Source organism: Telmatherina bonti (genome assembly GCF_933228915.1).
Source record: "Telmatherina bonti genome assembly, chromosome: 16".
In the NCBI taxonomy this organism is placed as follows: Eukaryota; Metazoa; Chordata; class Actinopteri; order Atheriniformes; family Telmatherinidae; genus Telmatherina; species Telmatherina bonti.
Window position 1 is genome coordinate 13,886,318 of NC_136614.1, and position 25,239 is coordinate 13,911,556.

At 39.4% G+C, this 25,239-nt stretch overlaps 2 long non-coding RNA genes across 3 annotated transcripts; one reads left to right on the top strand and one right to left on the bottom strand.

The window, feature by feature from the left end:
• Positions 1-376: 376 nt before the first annotated feature.
• Positions 377-7,170, bottom strand: LOC306767128. Of its 2 annotated transcripts, XR_013771613.1 has the most exons (5): positions 7,098-7,170; positions 6,152-6,235; positions 3,189-3,338; positions 1,428-1,568; positions 377-1,222 (listed from the first exon to the last, which is right to left on the bottom strand). It is a non-coding gene; the product is annotated as an uncharacterized lncRNA (long non-coding RNA). The 2 variants fall into 2 exon arrangements; XR_013771612.1 differs by lacking the exon at positions 6,152-6,235.
• Positions 7,171-8,852: 1,682 nt separating this feature from the next.
• Positions 8,853-24,008, top strand: LOC306767063. The gene is made up of 3 exons (XR_013771609.1): positions 8,853-8,934; positions 16,851-16,968; positions 23,892-24,008. It is a non-coding gene; the product is annotated as an uncharacterized lncRNA (long non-coding RNA).
• Positions 24,009-25,239: the final 1,231 nt, after the last annotated feature.

Below are 25,239 nucleotides of genomic sequence, written 5' to 3' on the forward strand. Positions count from 1 at the left end.
TACCTGCAACAGCAAACACACGGAAGCAGCAACTCCGCTTCATGCTTTCTCCGTGTTAACCACGCCCACCTCACATGTCCAACCAATCACACGATACTTCTCGAAGCCCCGCAAGAAAAAAGTTCCGCCAGCCCGATGTGTCAAGAACTGTCCTCAAACACGTCCGCGAGAACAAAATGACGTCATTTTCTTCTCGAAGCCACGGGAACAAGAAACGCGCTTCTCGTGGAGGATGGAACAGGCTTAAGGAAACTCTTTAGGACAATATTAGACTATTTTCTGAAAGACAATAGATATTTTGAAGGAGGTCTACGCCATCCATGTTCAACTGAAAAACAATCTATGAACAGTGAGCTCAGATTTCACCTTCCTGAAACACTTATACCCCAACAAATGGATTTACATCAAGTAATGTTTTCAAGTAAGAATTCAGAAAATGAAATCCTTTATGAGACTGTAGGATTGGCCCACTGTCGGACATCAGCCAGAATGTAGGTTTAAGGCACTTCTGAATCAACTTCTGTTCTATTCTTATCTGGTCTATGCATGTTCAACATATTCAAGCATATTAGGAAACTAACGTTTTATTATTAGTACTATAAATTCAAGGGTTAATATGGTACCACACTGAAAACTGCTGATATAAGTAAAGTAAGTAAGTAAAGTATGAGGTGACTAAAGTCAGTCGGATTTAACCTCAAGGATCCAGTGATGGATAAAAACTGAGGAAAATTTACTTAATTTACTTTAGTCTTAAAAAGAACCCATCAGTTCTGTAATCACTGAAACCAGAACATTATTTGCCATTCTCAGTAGCAGCTATAAGAGGTAATGACAGCCTCAACCATCCTCCATACATACACTGCGGCTGTTTTTCTTATTAAGTACATCAAAACTTGTGTTTGGAAATGTTATACTGCTGTGCTTGGATGCAAGACAGAGAAAGGAAAAAAGACAGAGACTAATGGACAGCAGAGATCAGAAAAAGACAACCAGACAAAAACTAATCTCATCCATCGGCACAGGTCAGGTTTCACACAGGAAATGGGTTTTTGTTCCTCTCCTCATCGATCCCTCTTTCTATTCACCTTCTGCTGTTATTTCCATCACTCCCGCCTTTCACTCTCCTTCACACAGAAGAATGGATGGATGAAAAATAAAAAAGTCAGCTGGCTTTATTTCTCTGTGAAGAGTTTTGCTGTCCTTCATGAAGAAAAACAGTCTGGAGATGAGACAAGAGAGCACATAAAATGTAAGTTTTCACTGTGTTTTAAGTCATTCATCTCCACAAGCACCAATAAAAACGACCGATGACCTGTGATAGTTCTTCTTTCTACAGAGCTGTCCAAACAGATACTTTTCTATGACTATTTTATTGGTGCCTGGCTCAGCTCCACCCTGGAAATGAAGTCACTTGGTATTCTCACCAGAGCAGATGCCATCGAGTTCATTGATTTCTTCCTGAACTCTGAGGAGCAGCAGGTCCTGCAATATTTCCTGCTGCTGCTCCTCAACGTCCACTCCAAACAGCTCCAGGTGATGCTCCTTCAGTCGCAGCAAAGCACGGCCTGCAAATTCACGTGCAACAATGGTTTGATGATGTTTTTTCATTCGGAATTAATATGTTCTCCTATGAGTTTACATGAAAATAATACTTCCAAATGAACATGAAACACGTCCTCACTTAATTCCTCTTTAGAGCGGCAGGTTGGGAAGGGTTCTGATTGGACAGACGTATGATGTGTACCAGAAATAAACAAAGTTGGCTCCCTGCTTCTCGTCTTTTCAGTCGTAACTTGTAAAAACTACATAAGTACCAGTTTTACCGCTATTTTTATCTTAAATTTGAAGTAGCAGCTCAACACGAGCATACTACTTCACCTTCTGCAGCAACTGAGAACAAGAAGAAGAAAGATAGACCACCGAACACAGGAGGCAAAACAACGCGTGTCATCGGGACAGGACAAGGTAACGAGCATGCTCAGAACGACCAGAATAAACTTAGAGCATAATGAAGGTTTACATGACAGAGGAATTAAATAGATCGGAATTATAATGCAAATAAACCAGACACTTACATCGGACTTAAGTTTAATTCCGAACAGAAATTAGCATTAGTAATTTAGTGTTTACGTGGTTGTTTTTCATCAGTTTAAAGCGGAATTTACTTTTATTCTGAATTAAACAGGAATTAAAACTCCCATGTAAACGTAGTAAATAGTAGGGGTAGGAAAATCGAATCAAATAATCGTATATCGGGATTTTTTGCTTCACAATTTTAAAATAAATTCTTAACAAAATTTTCAAATCAATTTTATTTTGTTAAAAAAAATCCATTTTAAAATTGTGAATCAAAAAATCCTGATGGATTATTTTTTTCAAATAAATAAAAATAATCCATTGTAAAATTTTTGTCATTTTTATTGTTTTTAATGGATCTTTTTACTTCTTGGGCATTATAGCTGCAGAGTGATGGTCTGCCTAATGAGTTGTTTTTTCCTCATTAAAATCAAGAAAAGTCACTTGCAAAAATGTTTTGTACATTTTTTTTTTTTTTTGTTTTTTAATCTACAAAAATCAGCAGTATCGAAGATTTGTGAGAATCACAATCTGAATCGAATCGGGACAAAAGCATATTGTCACAGCCCTAGTAAATCTATGTTTGGCATGTTGTACTGTCTCCTGCGCACCTGCTGCTTTGGCCAGGAAACTCCTAAAACAGATGCTGTAGCGTTTAACATCTACAACGCACTACTGGCTGTCAATGGCTTAATGAGCTTACGACGTGTACTTCCTCAACAGTGATCACTCCTCTCCGCTGTCCGCAAGTCGGAATATTATCTTTTTGTTGTTCATTTGGTTTTTAGATCAAAAGCATAACAGAGTCACTCAACACTGTCAAAAACATTAATCTGCTGAATGTACAGTAGAAAAACTAAAAATCATGACCCTTAAGTAACCCCCGCTACAAGCCTCACGATACGTGATACCACCCCCTGGTGGATGGGGAACTTATAAAAGACAGACTGAAAGTCAGTACTTGAACATTCCTTGGCTCTAAATAACACGTTGAGATAAAGCCTAAAAACACGTTTGACAAATTATGTTGTAAAATATCTGAAAAAAAATATTAACTTGGCATATTATGAATATCTGAGAGAATTAAATAATGTGAATGTAAAGTATACCTGATATTTCATGTTTGATAAAAGCTTTATGGAGCGTGCTCATGTGTGCTGGGTGCTGTTCCTGAACCCATCCCAGCACTTCTTCCACTGACCATGATGATGCTCGCTTTGACAAGTCCATCACCCTCTTCCTGCCACATCAGTAAAACCCTAGAAAGCAAAGAAGAACAAGGAAAACAAACTTGTAAAAATATGTAAATCTTACATTTTTGTGGAAATTTTGTTTATTTTACAAGAGAAATGCAAAACGTACATTCAATTTGAATAAAACTCAACGTTCCAGAAAATTGAAGTGGCACAAATGAACAGTGATTTTTGCACTTCGTGGCTCCCTGACAGAAGTTTATTCAGCATCCATCTGGCGTCCTGTCTCTTATCTAAGCGCTTTGCAGCCAGTAAAAGTCAGTCCCATGTTGAATCTAGTCTTACTGCTTTCTTTTACTCACTTTTTCTGGTAATATTATCTTCCATCTATTAGCAGAATTGTGTGTGGAACGGTGCCATGATGCGAAACAGAGCTGTGACATGATGCTCTAGGCTGGAAAGCGAAGCTGTGAAGTGTGGTTTCTCAGTCTCTTGTTGATGCAGGGCAATAACAGCAGCGAATGAATGTCAGTGTGAAGTCAAAATGAGTCAGAAGCACACAGTTTCAAGGTCGGAAAGTTATGCAGAGGTACTTTACAAGGCAACACTGTATTTGTGACTCCAAACATACCACCTTCTTTCTTTTATTATTTACAACTTTTGGTTCAAAACAAAATTTCTTAAAATTTCACATTAAAAATGTGTTTTTGCTCTTCTCACTGAAGGAACTACATATGAACTGTTTAAAACGTCTCCAGACATTTTTCCTTGATCTATTAACATCCAGTCGAGTACATTTCAGGCCCAAAACGAGCAGTTGTGTCTGCTCCGACATCATTTGACTCATTAGCTGACCAATCAGAGCAGACTAAGCCTTCCTTAAAAAGAGATAAAACTGAAGGTTTAAGTCAAAAGATAATACAGTTGCCCCCTCCTGATTTCTTACTATTTTGCAAATTTGTCACACTTAAATGTTTCAATCACAAAAATTTTAATATTAGTTAAACAAAAGCTGAGTAAATACAAAATACAGTTTTTAGATGGTGATTTTATTTATTAAGGGAAAAAAAAACTTTCCAAACCTACATGACCGTGTGTGAAAAAGTATTTTCCCATCATTTAGATTTCTTCTTCAAAAGTGGGAAAATAAAATAAATGAAGTTAACCTGTTAAGTTTAGGGTGAAAGCCGAAACCACAGCTGATCCTTCTTATACCGGTTCATCCACTCACTTCTATTCACCTCATTCTTTCAATTCCACCTTCCTCATTACTCTATTTATTCTCCACACCCTCATCCATTCATTCGTCATCCCTCCATTTATCCATTTTCACCCTCACACATCAATTCCTCGTTTCCTTCTCTCATCCATCCCTCTTTACATCATCCAAACTCACCAATCCTTCTTCCTCTACTCATCCCTTCATTCTTCCTCCCCTTCCCTCCTTCATCCATCCAGCCATACCTCATCATTCTGCCTTGTTCCCTCTCCATCTGTTCCTTCCTCTCTTCCATTCATCTCTCCTTCCTCCTCCTCATCAATACATCCTTCCATCATCTTCCTCATTCTCATCCTTTGCACATCACGTCTTCTGCTCCTCCCTCCAGAAAGCACAAATTATTCTTTTTTTCATCACATTGGGGGTTACTAAGTTAGTTATGTATTATTAGTAATTAATTCTTATTTAGCGTTCATTATGAATGATTATAAATTAATCATTTTATAATTTTTATAATTAAGAATTATGATTCTTTTTGCCAACTTTAATCACTCTGTTGTGATATTTTGACATATTTAGTTCAGTAGATCTTAATCTCATCTCAGCATTTCAGGTCAGTTGCTGCGGTTAACTGATCACCTCTCATGCTGCAGCTTTGGGTCGAAGCGTTTGCCAAATGGCCGCAGAGTAGCTGGATCAGACGTGTGAACGTCCATCAGCAGCTTACCGAGACATGACTCATGGGAAACTTTCAAATGTGAGAAAATGCTGTTTTTCATTTATTTCACTTTTTTAAAAAAAATTTCCTTCCTATATGATGTCACTTATTGTACTTCCTCCAAATTAGTTACATTTTGTAGTCACACATTAGTCAACTTCTCCAACATATTGACACATACATAACCATGCGTGGTTGCCAGAAATCAAGCAGCTTTGACATTCTGAGGTAAAAAAAAAAAAAAAAAAGAAAAGAAAAACAGGTTTTTAAAAAAGTTCCCTCAGGTTCATTTGGCTTGTCTCTTGGTCATATCCCCTTGGGCTGCACTGCTATAGGGCAAAAATCTGCTAAACTGTTGATGTGACCTTTTCAGCAGGCCAGCCTGGTTATGAGGGTGTAAATATAGGAATGCAATTTCCTGAGTTAATTAAGGGGGATGTGCAATTGGTGGAGGCAATAACGAGGTCCCGGTGGAGTAATTGACATACAGAAAGTGACCAGGGCAGACAGACAGTGCAGGTTCCCCTCAAGAGTTGGGGTGAGCTGAGGGTAGACAAAATTTTACAGTAGACTACTGTGTCAGCTTTATGCCTAAGGACAGCATATCTCACACCAAACAGCCCCAGTGGGTCTGTTTTTATTGAGACATAAAGTTACTGTATATATATAGCTTGTCTCATTTCCTCTGAACCATTTCATTTAGCCTCATGCTGTCCAGTTACGACTTAACCAGGACTTGTAAACAAATGTAATATCCAAAAACAAGCAGGGTGGAAAATTGGCTTTTTGAACTGCCTGTGTGAAAGATTAGTGCACTTTACAAATCCCTACTTAATTAAACTTGTTTGTTTGTGTTTAATCCTGAATGCAAACTTGTGTGTTTATATAAATCAAATTCAAACAAACAGCTGAAATAAACAGTGTCCCTATTCAGCTGCCCACCTTGGTCCCTCTCATGCAGGCGTTACCGCCACCTGCTGGCCGGAGGATGCCAGGACGAGATTCCCTTCACAGTCAGAGCCAGAACTGACATTGGGACATCAGAAAGAAGGCGATGAGACGAATAATAAAATATAATCTGCATCATTTACTGCCTGTACTTTAGTCTTCATAGATGAATAATAAATTTATCTTCCAGATCAAATGTGTCTGCTGTCATTCAACACAATGAATCAATGTAGACTTTCTAAATCCCAGTGTTCTGATACAGGTTTCAACTTTCTGGCTTCAGCAAAACTCAAGATGCATTCCTGCCATTTGTGGTATTCTCCAGGATTACACCATCCTTTGAAATAAAACAAAATATTTAAGAATAGCTGAGTTATTATTTTTATGTGACCTGTTTTCAAAAAACATTTCAGTTGCTTTTCCTCATCAACATAAAGCAGCCCCTCCTTATGTGTCAAAGCTTTCCCAAAACTCAAATACGTACTGTTTTAATCAGTATTATCTCCATCAGATGCTAAACACAGCAGCAGTTGAAGGTTTGGACTTACATACCCATTAAATCTGATGCATATCCAAACTTTTGACTCATAATATAACTCCATAAAACAGGGAAATCTGTTTTGTACAAAATTATATATTTATAATACACCAATTCGTTTTAGACCACTGCCGAATTAAGCAGAGGAAATTAAGTATGTCTTTCGTTTAAAGCAGTGATTCACATGTTTGGGAAAGTCTATTAAAAAGAGAAAATATTATAATTTAAGGTGGAGTTTGGTGTGGTGCTCTGTGTGGCGCAGAGCGAGGGCGATGCGCCCTTTAGCCTTAAAGTAGCCCAACTCTCTTTAAAACTACGTCAAATATCAGTTTAAATGTTGAAAACATGCCGAAATCGTACAAATTCTGTACAAAATTAAGTTCATAAAGTGGTTGCGTTTACCTCCAGCTCGGACCTTTAGGTTTGATACTGATATGGCGACTCCTCGTACCTGTCCAGTCCACGAACTTCCGACTTCAGGTACGCCGCTGCTTTGTTAGGCTCCGCCCACTTCCTCCGCTGTGATGCTTTCAAGAGCTTACAAGAAAATTAGAAAAAAAAAATCTATTGGTATAATGCAAACAAATAGCTAAACTGTGGTGGAGTATTGAATGACAGTTAATTTAGTAGTTTAAAATCTAAGGAAAGAAATTGTTCCTGTCATATCTTGCTGAGCGGATTCCACATTGGGTTTTCTCATTTTGTACTCTTTGGATTCTTCAAAAAGATTTTAGGAATGTCACTGGGCAGTTTGGGGACAAGAAAACCCAATAGACTTTTCAGTATTCTGTGATATTAGTACACAGGAATCTACCTCAGCTCCACTGAGACGGGTAGGTACAACTGTCTTTCTAAAAATCCACGTTTCTTTGCATTTTAATACAAGACAGTTAATTTTGTCCTAATTTGAAACATCAGGCATTCCTTGCAATGCAGGCAGTGGTGATGAAATTATTAGAAAACAGAAGAGTTTTCATTATTCCTTGAAATTCAGGTGTGAAAGATGAACCGAGTCGAGCAACAAATTGGAAAAAGTGTGACTGCCAATCAGTTTCTTGAAGGAAATAGCATTAAATCCTGGGTTTTATGTGTGAATTGTTTTGAAACCACCCAGGAAATAGAGTCAAGGCTGGATTGGAAGGTGCTGGAAAAGTTTTATCTGAGCACAACTATGTTCAGAGATAGTTTTTTTTGTTTGTTTGTTTGTTTGTTTTTTTGTTTTTTGTTTTTTAACTTAGCATGAAGATGGCTTCCCTAACACAACTCACAAACCATCTAACTGTCCTGTCCAAAATGTGTACAATTTTGTCGTCAAAGAAGATTTCTTTATCCTTAAAATGTAGGTGAGCAGCTGAATAACACAGGACTTTCGTTTAATTTAATTTCATTTGTTCACACACACACATGCTTTTATTTGGACATATAATGTTGTCTGCTCGCTTACCCAATGTGAGTTGCACATATATGTGAATTAAGTCTCCCAAAGGAGCTATTTAAAGCTTATGAAAGGAAACTGGTACATACAAAACAAAACTGCACATACAGAACAAACAATTTGCATCAGGGAGGTAAACAACTTACAAGCGTTTTGAAGAACAGGGAGTTGGAGACACGTTGACCTTAATAAGCCTTAACGTGTGAACTTTGTTTTTAATGTACAAAACGTGAAATGTTGTTCTTTTTGAGCATCTTTTCAGAGTTAATTAGTTTTAAGAGGGTACCTAAAGGTATCACCACCATCCCGGTTTAAACCGGCGTAAGAGGTGAGCAGACCCGGATTTTTCACCCTTTCCAAAACCTTTTATTTGAATTTAGTTCATTCAAATCCAGCCTGTGATAATCAACATCGAACATGAGGTCCTGCCACATTCTGTGTGTGTGATTCCACATCTGCATCCAACAGGGGGCGTTCACGTACAGCCAATGTAAGCTATCTTCTTCCAGCTTGGGCACCAGCAGCAGGACAGTCCTCCGCTGGATGTTTGTAGTGATCACGTGATGATGCTGCGGGTATATTATTCCAAACTTCAGAGCCACTGATTGTGTCTGCAACGCTGACAGCAGCTGTTCATGCTGCTTTACTTCCCCGCAGCTGCCGGGACGCTTCAACAAACTGTTCCTGACACTTTCAGACTTGTCGGACTGAACGAGGGGAATAAAAGCGTCAAGACGCAACTTTCTGGGGGAAATTATGAGGAAGGCAGAGCTGTGATTGTGACCCAAAGTGACAGCTGACAAGGTGAGCCAGGAGAACCTTTCACTGCCTTTCTGTTCTCAGGTTTATGCTGTACAGGCTTTAAAGTATTTGACAAAAAACCTGGATAATAATTTTCTGCCATTTCTGTCATTCAAGAAAAAAGATAAACTGTCATATTTGATCAGCCCTTTGATGACTTCCCTGGAGCTTAATGGCATGTTAATATATATATATATATATATATATATATATATATATATATATATATATATATATATATATGTATGTGTGTGTGTGTGTGTGTGTGTGTGTGTGTGTGTGTGTGTGTGTGTGTATAGTGACTCTGTAATGTCATTATTACAGAGTCGCCAAATAGGTTAAACTTCACCTTTTAATGGGGGGCGAACTGGTTGACACCTATTAAATTTTTATTGCAATTAGGATGAATGGAAAGTTAAAGAGGTGATTTACTGTGTGTTATTTATTGGAGTAGTGTGCTATAATAGGCAGGGAATTCACATTTAATGCAACTCATCCGCAGAAAATGTTTACTTTGTGTTTCAGCGGTCATGGGTGAAGTATCTCTTTAATTAAGCAGGGAAATAGGTTAATGTTGCACATGGGTGACTGAGCAATGACATGGGAACATTGTTTACTGTATTTATAGATACATGGTCCTTTCAAATCCCACCATAGGCTCCTATATGTGTGATTTCATTCCTGAAAATGAGCTTATGAACTTTTATTCTAACTTTAAGATGAGGGAGGTTTGTTTCCAAACGTCTCATATATATATATCCCAAAGAGACCACACACGTTGGTTCCTCAGACCTCGAGGACAATTGGATGCTCTGTTGGGGACGAATGACTTGATAATTGGGTTCCCATGTTGAGGGGATGGAGAGCAGACAGCCTGCTTTCATGGGTGAATTTCAAGTCTCTTTTTTAAACCACTGAACTGTCATGCTTTGTGCAGTTTCCACAGACCAGACTCAAAGCTGTGTGGGGCTTGTCTCGGTTTTCACAAATGTAGGCCATAAAACCGTCAGCTAAAGGGAGGACGAAGGTGAGTTGTCCACATCAGATTATGTGATTCAGCAGTGACATCTACATGGATGACAGATGCTGGGTCATTTGGGAGGGATTTAAAGTGGAGTCAGTTTTCTTCTGTGTCGAGAAGAGCCAAACGAGGTGGCTCAGGCATCTGGATAGGATGCCCCCTGGACGACTCCCTGGTGAAGTGTTGGGACTATATCTCTCAGCTTGCCGAGGAACTGTAGCCAGGGAGAGGGACGTTTGGGCTTCCTTGTAGCCAAGACACAACCCTGGGTAAGCGGCAGGAAAATGGATGAAGCGATGAATGGATGGATGACCTGCTTCAACATATTTGCAGAGTAGTCACACTCCCATAGAGCAGAACGACCTTCCCACATCACTATACCCCCTCTGGAGGACATCAGTAGTCCCTAAGAACACTGCAGAAGAAGAGACGGCAGCCTGTTCGGGTATGATGGCATCTTAGGGAAGCAAGCTGTTGCAGCATTTCTCCCCTCGGGTTACACCACAGCAACAACAGTAACACACACAGTGATGTTTTGATTATTTATTTTGCAAAATGCTTCTCGGGATCCCAATCTCTGTCCTCCTCTTCCATCGGCCTCAGCACACTACCTCAGATAAAGCCTGGGAACACTGATAAGGTGCAGCTGTGTCAGTATCTCCCACCTCCTGCCACTCCCTCAACCAGAGTAAAGTGAAAAAATAAATTCAGATATGCTTATCTTGTTTATGCTCTTTAAATCTACAGTTATAAAATGCATTCTTGCTCCAGTTCCAAAATCTATCCATTCCTCAAATGGATCTACTCACCCATTCCAATGCAGGGTCACAAGGGGGTCTGGAACCTATCCCAGCTGCTTTCTGGCAAGAAGCAGGCTGAATACACCCTGCATGAGCCACCAATCCATCAACAGACTAATTCCAAAGTTAAAGAACACTTTTTTTTAATCTCACTAACATGAAAGTTACTTTAACTGGCCTCTTAGAAAACTTGGGAGACATTTTCATCTTGCTCTCCTGTTTTTGTCATAAACACGACTAATTCTCCCTTTTTTTAATTGCAATATTTGATTTCACAAAGCTTGATGTTTTCATGACTCATCTGGACCACATACATGACAGTTTATCACCTGGATGGTTTTATTAGAGCCATGCTAATATATGCAGAATGTAATATGCCTGTTATAATTCCTCATATGGACATCAACGAGAGCACCATTTGTTCCAAAAACCTACATATATCATTCAGGACAGATGTGAAAGCCACCCAACGCGCACCACATACACCCATCCTCCTCCATTGCCATCACATATCCTGATTTCCTACTTCTTGCTTTAACAAAACAGAAATCCACTTCTTAGCGCACAAGGTGCAGCAGCTAAGATTTTCCAATGAAATTATCCCATTTCTTTTATTCTGTTTTTTACCATGGTGGGACATGCTCAAACAAGGGTTTTACCACTTTTAATCACATCATCTTACTATTTGCTCTTTATTTATATATATACAGACTTTAAGTATGATGCAAATAATTTGATTTTGCCTATATTTCCACTTTAACCAGTTGTATTTTCTTTTAACTTGAGGTACTTCTAAGGTCTAGTTTTGCAACTGGCCGCCCATTTCTTTACAAGAAGGTAGAATATCTATCTATAGTTTTCTATCACATGACCCTTCTCTTTCCTTTTGTAAAGGAATCCCAGTAGTCCACCACTGCTACAGAGTATGACATTGATCTCTTTGCTTTCCCACCATCCTCTGCTGGAACTGAGAGACTAACGTCATGATAAAAGTTTTATCCCACCACACTCAGAGTAATTAGAAGATAACTCACTCCACGCACTCACACACATACCATCTGTAGACACAGACATACATATACAGGGGTGTGGAGTGTTTAGCAGGTCTCCTAGCAGCCCTAATGGCTGCTGCCTAGCTTCAGTCTAAATGTCAACCTGACCCTTCTGTCCTCTCTTTAATGAGAAAGTTCTGACTGAGCGCTTTTTAACCACTTTGCCAAACACTCACAGATCTGCCACCAGGGCTTCAGGGAGTTTACACCCCCCCACCCCAACTCCTGATGAGAGTATGTTTCATTTAGTCTGACACAGACTTTCTGCACAGAGTTTTATCTGTTTGTTTTGTGTTCCCTTTCACTTTATTCATATTTGGTTTAGATCACACATTGTGGGAAACCTGGCCAAACCGGAGCAGCAAACAAGCTTGATTCAGAGTAAATTGTCTTCCAGTACTGCAACATGAAATATTCCTAAAATGAGCAACTTGCTGGAATGGATAGTAGTTACAATCTTGACAGTTAAACCGATTGAATTTATTTGCAATTAATTACGCACCAGAGTCAACAACAGCTGCATTGGTGGTGAACTTTGTCAGCCTTCAGGTGAAATCACTGTACCAGATGATAAATGTGATAATATTTACATAATAAGACCAACTTATCTAAAGAGAATTTCTGAATAACCAAATTTTTCCAGTAAATTTGTAAATTATTTGCACTAACAGGCCAAGATATTGTGAGCTAATGTGACCAGTATACACACTCACCAGCAACAACTCAATGCATTTAGGCATGTAGACATGGTCAAGATGACTTGTTGAAGTTTACCCTGAATATCAGAATGAGGAAGAAAGGGGGATTTAAGTAAGGATTATACGGCGATGAGCCGTGCATTACATGGTTATAATGCACAACGCAGAGTCCACACCACAAGGCGCAGTGCATTATAACCATCTAATGCACGGAGCCAAGTTGTTTTATCCGCTTCCACCATGGTTCCAATCAGTAAACATCTTATAACAAATGCTTATTTCTTTTTATACAAACCTCCTAAATATGCTAAAGCATAGGAAACATTTTATGTTAACCTCGATGTACTTTTATGCTAAATAACCGTTGTCAAGCTTCAGCGCATTTTTTCTTATTCACCTGTCAAAAGCCAAATGATCTGACTCAGTTGATTAATGTGTTGCTATGGCAACGCCTATAATGGAGTTATATTATAGTGATTTAACTTGCTGGACTATGTGTGTGTATATATAAAAATAATGCAGTCAGTTGGCATTATAATTATTACAGACTATGTAATAAGCTTGTGATATAAGTTCCTTTGAATGTGGCAGGGCTGTTGGACTGAGTATTTCAGAAGCTGCTAATCCACTGGAATATTCACACACAATCATCTCTAGGCCTTACACAGTGTGGTGTGATAAAGGGAGAAAACATCCAGTAAGCAGCAGCTGTATTGACCCAAACTGCGTTGTTAAGTTCAGAGATCTGAGATGAACCAATAGACTTGTTAAAGATGTCAAAAAAGCAACAGTAACTCAAATAATGCACGATTTAGTCGCCACAAACACAATAAATCGAACCTTGAAACAGATGGGCTACAGCAGAACACCATCCTGGGTGCCACATCTGTTGGATAAGAACAGGAAACTGAGGTTCACTAAAAGGAAAAGTAAAAGATGGAAAATGTTTGTCTGATCAGTCTCCATTTCAGCTGCAACATTCAGGTTGTGCTCAGAATTTTACATCAACATGAAAGCATGGATCCGTTCTGCATTTTATCAACAGTTAAGGGTCCACCAGAACAATGCACCATGTCACAAAGCTCCAATCATCTCCAACTGGTTTTTTAAACATGACAATAAGTTCACTGGATTCCAATGGCCTCCACAGTCACCAGATCTCAGTCCAGTAGAGCAGCTTTGGGATGTGGTGGAACGGGAGATTCTCATCACGGATGTGCAGCTGACAATTCAAATCTCTGAGAAATGTTTCCAAACGCTCATTGAATCTATTCCATAAAGCGGTCAATGACAGTAAAGGTTTCACTTTATGTCACTTTATGTCTAAATCTCATCAATGGAATGAAGATTCACCCAATGTCAGTGCTGTTTATTTCTAGATTTCTTCATGCTCCATAACTCAGAACTCTCTTGCAATGAAAAACTAAGTCAAGACTTTTAACACAGGCTGTAAAAATTTACACCTTTCGCTCAATGAATATAAATATAACTTGCTCACCATTTTGCATGGTAGCCATATGAAGCCTATGCCGTGTGTTCACCTAGTTTCGCTGATAAAATGCATATTTTAGGAATTATTTAAGATACCATTTTGAAAAGGTTTGAGTAATTTCATGACTTTATTTTTATTGAGAGGACCCAGAGATATGTGTATATAAAGCTAACATCTGCACCCTGGATATGTGGAAGCAAACGAATAAACACATGGCCTATTTTATCAAATGAGATCATCGCTAAGTATGGCGACTAGCTCTATATGTGCTGTTGCCATTTCCATTTTGACATTCAAATACTCTACCATGTTGTGGAAAATTGGCCCAGGAGTTCGTTTTATAACCTCCTCTGATGCAACACTATAAGAAGCAGCAGCCACGTCCGTAACAATGCTCATGGCTGTTTGGTTTTAAAGGTAAATCAGCCGCTCTCTCTTCGTGATAAACCTTTCTGCAGTTTTAGGCATGTTATTTGATAACTGTTGTAAAATTTCTTCCAAAAAGCCGAACGGGCAGATGGAAAGGAGCTAAAACACAACTCTTTTCCAACTCTGCTGGCAGGAGAACAAATCACATAACACTGGTTTAAAGACAGCCACAATCCTCACACCAGAAGGATTTCCTTCTGTTTATTTAGCTTGGAGCTTTGAGTGTGTGTCTGTGAGTTTGTCGTTGGTCAGAGCGAGCAGAGACAATCAGAGCTTTCACAGCTGGTCCACCACATTAGAAGAAAAAAGTGGACAGTAATGGTACGGATACGCCAACATCACATGAGGTTGTACCACCAGTTACAAAACACATTTCCTTATGCTTTCCATTGCAGTTTCAGTGGCACTAGATGAAGATTTACTTTAAACTTTTATAAACAAGAAGTAGTGTGAAAACAGAACTTTTACATGGCTTATTTAAAGACTTTATTGTAAAGATCGACTGAGGTTAAATACAAATTAAATTAGCTGCCTGTAAAACAACATATAAAGAATAAAAAATAATCAAATTCAATTACACAAATAAACTTGAATTAAAATCTAACACTATTAAAACAAACTGTAGTTGATCAAAGTGCTTCATGATAACAACTACATTCACAGATACAAATAATCACTAATAAAAACAGTAACAAGACGAGGCCTACTCCATTCAGCCAGAAATGCATGTCGGGGAGAAGAGGTGTGTTTTCAGGTTAGACTCAATCTGTCATAAAGACTGAGAGGAGACAGAGGGAGGCTTTTCCACAGTGTGGGCGCTGCAACAGAAAAGGCTCATCACTTTTGGGTTTTAGCTTGGCCTCAGGGACAGCCAGTAGGAGCTGGCCAGCAGACCTGAGGACTGAGGACACCCAACTCAAAAAAGATGGCCCCGGACAGTGAAAACACTTAACAATCAACAAAATCTTAAATTTAAGATGTAAGCACACAGGTGTGAGGTGCACACAGCAGGAGTGATGCGCGCACGCCTCTTGATGTAGTCTGTAAGCAGGCTGTAGGAGTTTTTCATTCTGTAGGCACTGCATGGAGCCCTGGTCCAACCCAGCACACAGAACATTACAATAATACAAACAAGACGCCGCAAATGTGTGGATTTCTCTTATAAATCAGCTCAATGGAAATCAGATTTATTTTAACAAGAGTCCTCAGCTGAAAGAAGACGGTCGTGATGTGTTTGTTTTCATTTTCACAAAGGATCAACCATTACCTCAGGTTCACCATTTCCCTCAGGTTCTTCACAAGAGGACAGAAGTAAAGACAAAGTACCCAATGTCATATCCATGCAGGGGGTTACTTTAACCAAACACATAAATATGAGCGTCAGCGGTCCTTTCAACTCAGAGACTACTGTTTTAAATTCATCCTGAACAGTGATTTAACAGTTTTTAGTCCTTTTCTTTTTCCCTTGAACTCACAGTTCATTACTTTTGTCCTCCAAAATGATCAGAAATGGTTGAGGTAAGGTGTTAAAAGTATCGCATTCGATTTGCCGATAATGTACACTTGCCACAGAAGTGTACAAGTTGACAGTTTACAAAACTCGTGCCTCTTGACTTTGGCCATGACTGCTACCATGTGGACAATGTTACCATCCCTTAGTTTTCAGCCATGGACTGAACTTCAGGCAACAGAAAACAAATATCGACATACGATCAACACACAAAATATTCAGCATCTTTGCAGACCACGTTGTTTTTTTCTGTATACGTGACAGCAGTTTTCCTCAGATCAAGTGTTCATGTGCAGGAGAATTTACAACTAAAACTACAGTTGTACTTCATTACAGGAGCAGAAGATTTATTAGACATTTTGAAACTACTGATGTGCTCTTTTCAGTCCTTTAATGCTATTAGGGGTTATGTTGCATTCCTGCAAAGAGTGATTATTGTTCATTATGATTAATGATTCTTTGCTCTCACTTTCATCAGTTAGCCTATGGTCAAAGTGAGAGGACATAATTAGGATCGAACTTACAGGAAAGTGATTATTTTTGAGTCCTGCCAGATCCTTCGGCCTCCCAACAACTCAACATCTACAGTGGTGCTCATTTGACCTCAAGCATCACTTGTCACAGCCTCTGTGATGCTGAGTCAGCACTGATGTAATTCTGAACTCATTGGAGCCGAGTTGGCTTCTGCTTTTTCCAATTCAACATAGTTATGGAATATTAACAGGTCACAAGCATAAATCACCAACTCATTTTCAAATTTGTTTTGAAAGATCCCGTTTTCATCTGCAGCAGGAAAAATCTTTCAATTAATGCGTCGTTATTGATGAGTCTGCTGATTATCTGAGCTGACAGTGTGTTTTAAGGGTGTGTTTATCAGATAAAGCAGTTGTTGAATGAGGTTTCATGTGTGTCTACAGGAGCAGATGGAAAACAAAGCCATGTATCTGAGCACAAGTGAAGAGAGAGAGAACACCTCCATGTATGAGGAAGCCTACGATGGACGCAACTTGTCTAAACTTAACCTGTGTGATGAAGGTAAGAGCAAAGCAAAGAGAATGAGTTTCATTGTTAGAGACGTTTGCCAAAAAGCTTCAACAATAATTTGACCTTCATTTAAATTCTACCAACCATTATATATAGGATAAGAACCATGTTATATCCTGCTAAAGAGCCTGGTCACAGTAATTTAGCTCTTTCTCAGTGACATCAGCAGCTTTAAAATCTGGCAAAAGCAGCATGAGAAGGAAAAAAGAGGAAATACTTTAGCAGATTTTTAGAAAGGGACTTTCTACAAAACCGTTTATGTGTGTCTTCAGAAACACCCACACACACTGATAACCAACGCAGACTATGCTCAGCACACTAAAACACATGGACAAGCAAAGGTAATGCTGTCATCTCATGGTGTTTGCTCTTCTCTCCCTTTGATCACCGAAAGCCAGAAACATTCAGAAGCAACATCTGTATGTCTGGAAGGACAGGTGCAGCTCAACAAACCCATGGCTGACCCCTTTCATATTCTCAGGTTTCAACCCACTGCTTCATCGGTTTACTGGGAAAGTTCAAGTCAAGCTCAACTGGAGAATTTGACTTTCAGAAACGGAAAAAAGACAACAGACTGACTCATCAAAACTACTGTCCTACTCCAGCTCTGCAAACCCTGGAGATGAGACGAGACGAGACGAGACGAGACGAGATGAGATTAGACGAGATAAGACGAGATGAGATGCAACGAGACAAACCTAACTCATCAAAACTATTGTCCTACTCCAGCTCTGCAAACCCTGGAGATGAGATGAGACGAGACGAGACGAGATGAGATTAGACGAGATAAGACGAGATGAGATGCAACGAGACAAACCTAACTCATCAAAACTATTGTCCTACTCCAGCTCTGCAAACCCTGGAGATGAGATGAGACGAGACGAGACGAGATGAGATTAGACGAGATAAGACGAGATGAGATGCAACGAGACAAACCTAACTCATCAAAACTACTGTCCTACTCCAGCTCTGCAAACCCTGGAGATGAGACGAGACGAGACGAGACGAGACGAGATGAGATTAGACGAGATAAGACGAGATGAGATGCAACGAGACAAACCTAACTCATCAAAACTATTGTCCTACTCCAGCTCTGCAAACCCTGGAGATGAGACGAGACGAGATGAGATTAGACGAGATAAGACGAGATGAGATGCAACGAGACAAACCTAACTCATCAAAACTATTGTCCTACTCCAGCTCTGCAAACCCTGGAGATGAGATGAGACGAGACGAGACGAGATGAGATTAGACGAGATAAGACGAGATGAGATGCAACGAGACAAACCTAACTCATCAAAACTACTGTCCTACTCCAGCTCTGCAAACCCTGGAGATGAGACGAGACGAGACGAGATGAGATTAGACGAGATAAGACGAGATGAGATGCAACGAGACAAACCTAACTCATCAAAACTATTGTCCTACTCCAGCTCTGCAAACCCTGGAGATGAGATGAGACGACACGACACGACACGACACGACACGACATGAATTCCAACGGGGTAAACTCAAATAAGCAAATAAGTTATAAGTGTTACATTCAGAACACTGAGTATAAATACAAATTTCCTTCGTCTTTTTGGGGTTTTTTTTACAAACAAAAAAACAAAAATCAGAACCAAAGCTATCATAGTTTCAGTCAGTTTCTCTGTACTTTCAGTACTTCCCTGCTCTTACTTGGCACTGAATCAGTTGATCATCTGGTTTGCATCAGTAATGTCAAGTTGTCCTAAAGTCCTAAAAATTTAACTGCATTTGTTACACATGAGGTGCTAATTTCCTTTTCAACTGGTGGTTGTATTTTCCAGGCTGTCTGTATGGTTTTAAGCTATTTTGCCCTCTTTGAAAGTATGTTTTGAACTCATGTATGACTTAACCGAAGAGGCTGACCTGCTTGGAGCACCAGTTCTGCTTCTAAAAACTAGATTCCAACCATGTTACACACACATACACACACACACACACACACACACACACACACACACACACACACACATCTGAACCAGCTGTGTTTTTCTTAGACTGGAGTAGAGTATGCTCTTCATCATAGAGAGGAAGTGTGTGCGTGTGTTGTGTGTGCATCAGCAACAATCCACCAGCTTCCATTGATGGGTTATCATGGTCCAAATGAAACCCTCCTGTTCGGAGGCTGTGCTGCAGTATAAGTGTTTGTATTTAAAATTCAGATGCAATCTAACATTGTGATTGTTTGCAGGAAAAAAAATAAGAATCTATAACCTCATGATATCCCAGCGGATGCTAAATGTATCATAATGTGGCCACACTTGTTTTGGTTAGGCACCTGGGGCCATTTTCACAACTTATTCCAGACTATACTGTATAATGTTGAAGTCTAACATGCTGAGTGTGGTACAATTCAATTCAATTCAATTCAACTTTATTTATATAGCGTCAAATCACGGCAATGCCATCTCAAGACGCTTTACAGACAGAGGGGAAAACATAATGAAGGCCAATTCATAACAGCCTATATAAGGAAACCAACAGATTGAGTTGAGTCCAACTCAATCTCCCATCCTGAGCAAGCACACTGGTAACAGTGGGAAGGAAAAAACTCCCTTTTAACAGGAAGGAAACCTCCGGCAGAACCCGGCTCAGGACAGGCAGCCATCTGCCTCTGCTGTGTGGGGGGAAGAGGACAGAAAGACAACAGACAACAGGAACTGCTACTCCCGGCCAGGGAGACCTGCTGAGACAGGAGACATACATGTTAATGATGCAACACTGTTATGGGGGGGGGGGGGGGGGGGGTAAAAGAAAGAGATAAAGAGAAAAAGAAAGAAGCTCAGTGTATCAGGAAATGTCCCTCAGCAGTCTAAACCTATAGCAGCATAACTAAGGGATGCTAACCATCCCTAGCTATAGGACTTATCAAAAAGATAAGTCTTCAGCCTAGTCTTATAGGTGGGGAGGGTGTCTGCTTCCCTAACACTAACTGGGAGCTTATTCCATAAGAGAGGGGCCTGATAACCAAAGGCTCTGCCTCATGCTCGGCTCTTTGAGACTCTAGGAACCACAAGTAAGCCTGCAGTCTGCGAACGAAGTACTCTACTTGGTATATAAGGAACAATGAGGTCTTTGATATATAGTGGTGCCTGGTTGTGGAGGGCTTTATATGTAAGGAGAAGGATTTTAAATTCTATTCTAGATTCAACAGGCAGCCAATGAAGAGAGGCTAAAACTGGAGAAATATGATCTCTCATGCTGGTTCTGGTCAGGACTCTGGCTGCAGAATTCTGGATCAGCTGAAGGCTTTTCAGGGCATATTTAGGACAGCCCAGTAATAGAGAGTTACAGTAATCTAGTCTCGAAGTAACAAAAGCGTGAACCAGTTTTTCTGCATCACTCCGAGACAGAATGTCCCTAATTTTGGCTATTTTACGTAAATGAAAGAAGGCTGTTTTAGTAACCTGCTTAATATGTGGGCCAAAGGACAGGTCAGGGTCAAATATTACTCCAAGGTTTCTCACTGTAGCACTGGAAGCTAAAGTAATGCCATCCAGGTTCATTACAAAACCGGAAAATTTAGCTCTGAGTTTTTCAGATCCAACGAGAATTACTTCAGTCTTATCTGAGTTTAAGAGGAGAAAATTTCTAGACATCCAAGTCTTTATGTCTATGAGACAATTTTGTAGCCTATTGGGCTGATTTGTTTCATCTGGTTTAAAGGATAAGTATATCTGAGTATCATCTGCATAACAATGAAAGTTTATTCCATGCTGTCTAATAATTTTGCCTAAAGGGAGCATATATAGTGTGAAGAGTATTGGTCCAAGTACAGAACCTTGAGGAACTCCATGACTTACTGTAGTTTGGGAGGAGGACTTGTCATTTACATGAACAAACTGAAGTCTATCAGATAAATATGATTTAAACCAGCTTAACGCTGTACCTGTAATTCCAATCACCTGTTCTAGTCTTTGTAACAGAATGTTATGATCGACTGTATCAAATGCAGCACTAAGATCAAGCAAGATAAGTACGGACACAAGTCCTTTGTCTGAGGCCATAAGAAGGTCATTAGTAACTTTCACCAATGCTGTCTCAGTGCTATGATGAGCTCTAAATCCTGACTGAAACTCCTCACATAAATTATTTCTGCTCAGGTGGGCATGTAGCTGAGCTGAAACTATTTTCTCCAGAATTTTGGACATAAACGGGAGGTTAGATATAGGTCTATAATTTGCTATCACCTCTGGATCCAGAGATTGCTTTTTAAGTAAAGGCTTGATTACAGCAGTTTTAAATGATTGTGGTACATATCCTGTCACTAAAGACATATTGATAAGATTTAGTAGTGATGTATTAATTAAAGGGAAAATGTCCTTAAAAAGGCTCGTTGGGAGAGGGTCTAAGACACAGGTGGATGGTTTAGATGAAGCTATTATTTTAGTTAATTCAGAGGGTTGGACAGGACAGAAACTATTTAGACACAAGTCAGATCCTGGTTCTAAGGATGCTTCGGAGACCACAACAGGCTCAACATTATAGGTAGAAGGAAGAGTATTGTGAATTTGATCTCTAATAGTATCAATTTTATTCCTGAAAAAATACATGAAATCATCACAGCTAAGTGAGAAAGGAATACATGGCTCCACAGCGCTCCGGCTCCTAGTAAGCCTAGCTACAGTGCTGAAAAGAAACCGAGGGTTTCTTTTCAATAAAAGTTCTCCTGTGCATGTTTTATTCAGTTTCCCAACCTGTTTCCATATGTTTTGTGGGTTTCAGAAGTTGTACCACTGTGTCCTGGGAGATGCTTCAAGAGAACGGGGTATTGAGCTCTTTACTGCAGGCAATTTGTTCCCAGTAACACCTGATTTAGAGCTTGTTCACATTTCTGACAAGATGTCAAACTTGTTTCCATCAGGGTAGCCCTTCTGTTTCAAACCATTACAGATAGATTTTCTTGGCACATAACAGTAGAAGGCTTCCAGTTGAGTCTGTCTGGTGATGATAAGGACCCAAAAAAGTAAAAATAAATAAATAAATTAAAAAAAGAGCTTGTGAATACAAGCAACTAAGGCCATGTCCACATGGATACAAGTTTAGGAGTATCTGCTAAAGTTCAAAGTTCAGTCACGGTCTCTGTCGTTTGTTTATGTTGCCTGCGTTTATGTGCATACTTCATGTGTTATTCTGTTTGTGGTGTACTTCTTTGAGTTACAACACCACCTACAGGCTTTGCAAGCATCTTAGAGCAGTTTCAGTGGTTTTGTGTGGATGCACACGTTTCTTTAGACTAAGTTTATAAAAAAATTGAACCACTGTAGTCTCTGTGTGGATGTGGCTTCATCTGAACTGGGCTCACTGTTAGGGAGTGAAGGGTTCAGGGTAGAGTTATTACCTCTCCATGTCAAAGGAAGCCAGCTCAGGCTGCCTGGGTATCTGGTTAAAACTCCTGTCAGGAGAGGTGTTCTGGACATGTCACACCAAGAGGAGGTTTTGGAGAAGACCCAGGACTTGCTGGACAGATTATCTCTTGGCTGGTTTTTGAGTACTTCAGTGTCCCAGTAGTGAGGAGTTAAATGAGGTAGTGAGGAAGATGAAGGTTCGGGGATCTCTAGAAAACTAGAAAAAATGACCGGCTTGATGGGCAAAATTAGTGGTGATCTCTGAAAACTCTATGAAGGTAAATAATAGTGTGATTCCAGAAGAGCTTCTTTAATCCTCTGGACTTGAAGGGAACGTTTCCCTTGGCACCATTAACATCCACTCTACTGACACACACAGTCACACACATAGAAACAACTTTTCCATCGTGCATTTCAAGAGCTGTGTCAGTTTTATCGAAACTAATTCTCAAGCATCTGTTTGACCCTGAGCGGGTGGTTAAGCGCTGACATGAGTTATGGTAATAGCTCCTCAGCGAGCGTGCACACAGTTCATGTAACATGATGCAGGCCATGATGCATGTTGGTCAGATACTGTGGAGTAATGCAGAGTTTTTGTCAGGACTAAGCTACCAAGAGCCTGTGGATGAGCGTCACTGTGTTCTATAAGCCAAAAAAACTTTACCTTCCTCTCGAACTTGTCAATTCTCCGTGTTATGAAGTGAAGATTATGGTCACGATGGTTTACCACTTTAATTTCATGGCTTCAGCTCACCAGGAAAGTGTTGTGGAAAAAAGTCTGTCAATGACGAGGAGTCTGGTTCTGAAAAAGATTACAACTTTATTGAACAGAAAATAAGAAAGAAAAGAATAATACAAATTGCAATTTGGAGAGACAACCCAGAGGTCAGACGGGGCAGAAGCCGGAAATGCTGTAAAGAGTTCTACACAAAACTACTTTTTTTAAGCCCTCGCCTACAGTACATGCATGTCATAAACATATGTTATTCTAAACAAGGAATGTCTGTTGTTGCTTAAAAAGTTAGTTCAGACTGACCCCTCAGTTCTAATCTCCCTAATGGTACCATGGTATCTGACTCTTCAAGGAATAGAGTGTACAAGTAAGTCAGACATCTCAGGGCCTTTACACATTAGCTATGACCGTAAGATAAATAAGCAGACTCTGTGTAACTAAGCTTAAGTTCTTAAGTTCATCATGACCTTTTCAGAAAGCCCACAAAGCCATAATCAGAAATGAATATATGCAAAGGATTATGAAATCTATAAAAATCTAAGTTAGAACATAAAATTCCCACAACAAATGTTTCACGGATTATTATATAGAATATTATTCAAGCATTATGAAATGAGTGTGCAGTGTCAAATCTGATCAGTAAATCATTCTCTTTTTTTGCCTGCAGATGCTGCTAAACCTAAACTTTCCTGTCATTTGGAGGAATAGTTCTGTTCAGAGTGAAGCTACAGGCTGTTAATTCATTTATTTATTCATGAAGTTTATTTTAAAAGCTAAGAAGTGTACTTTTTTCTCACTTTGGTCAGGGTCAAGAATGCGTCGCAGAAAGCAGGACCAGTGTTGCAGTCACCTGAACTCCCTCTCAGCCATCAAGTACGCCATTGTTTCCCTTTACATCCTGGTTCTTCTCACCATCTTTGGACTCTGCCTGGCAGGTAGGGTGTGAGGATGAATTTATCTGTAAAGAGATGACTTTGTCTTGCAACTGTGCTATTTGTATTTGATGATACCACGAAGGGATTACAATAAGTTTCCTTTGGGCAATTTTTATTGTAACTGATGTAGGAGGAGTGCTTCAAGCTCTAAAACCTTTCAGAAGCCTTTAACAATAAAAATTATTTCAAAACTGTAGCAATAATTAGTTTTTCCAAAGATTTTCTCCAGCTAAACTCCAGTCTGTCATTGTTGGTATCATTCTACTTGTTTCAAATGCCTTTTTGGACAAGTTAAGAACTGGATGTCTGCTTAACATAAGGGTGCAATAATTATAATGGGATTTTATTGCACAGACAGATGCACAAGTTTGCAAATGTATTTTCTTGTTGTGGTAGCATTTAATTTTTTAATCTCTCTGGAATTCAGTCTTATAGAGAGTCAATATCCATGTCTTTAATTTATATTATTTGTGCAACACTGTATTTTAATCTAACTTTCAGCTACTGTGGAAGTATCCCTGGTTGAGAACTTGGTTGGACAGACGTACATTCAGTGAAGATTATTTTTTCCAGTGTAAAAATGGATCAAATATGTGTTTCCACATTCTTAGACAAAGCTAGTCATACTTATTGTCTATATATGGACAATAAATATCACTAATGTGGATGAAATTCTCATGTTGTATAAAGCAACACTACTTAACTTTAACAGATTTTTGCAGGTTGGCAACAAAGACCTAACAAAGACTAATTCAGCATTCATCTCACATCCTGTCTCTTCTCTAAACTCTCTCCATCTTTCCAATGTTGACTCATTTTTATCTCTTACTCTGTTACTTTTTCTTTGTATTTTTCCTTTTTTTCAGTAAAGTCCTCATGTGTTTCTTTCCTATATCTGCCAATGCAGTCATAACAACCTGTGTGTACACCTTGTACAGTGTGGGAGCAAAACACAAAAGTCAAATGATGCTCTGTGTTTCAAAAAATAAAAGTGATGTGAAGTGAAGTGTCCTGAGATGCTGCAGGGCAACAACAGCTACAGGAAAATCCATAATGAATGTCAGAGTGCCATCAAAAAGAGCCTGAGGCACAGAGTTTTAAGGAAACTTGTGGTTTAAAGGTGCTGCTCTAGTCAGTTGTATCTATTGTAAATAAGGCTCTGCAAGCTGGTGCAATTGCAAATGCTCATAGTAGCTGTGTCCAAATCAAGCGGCAAACT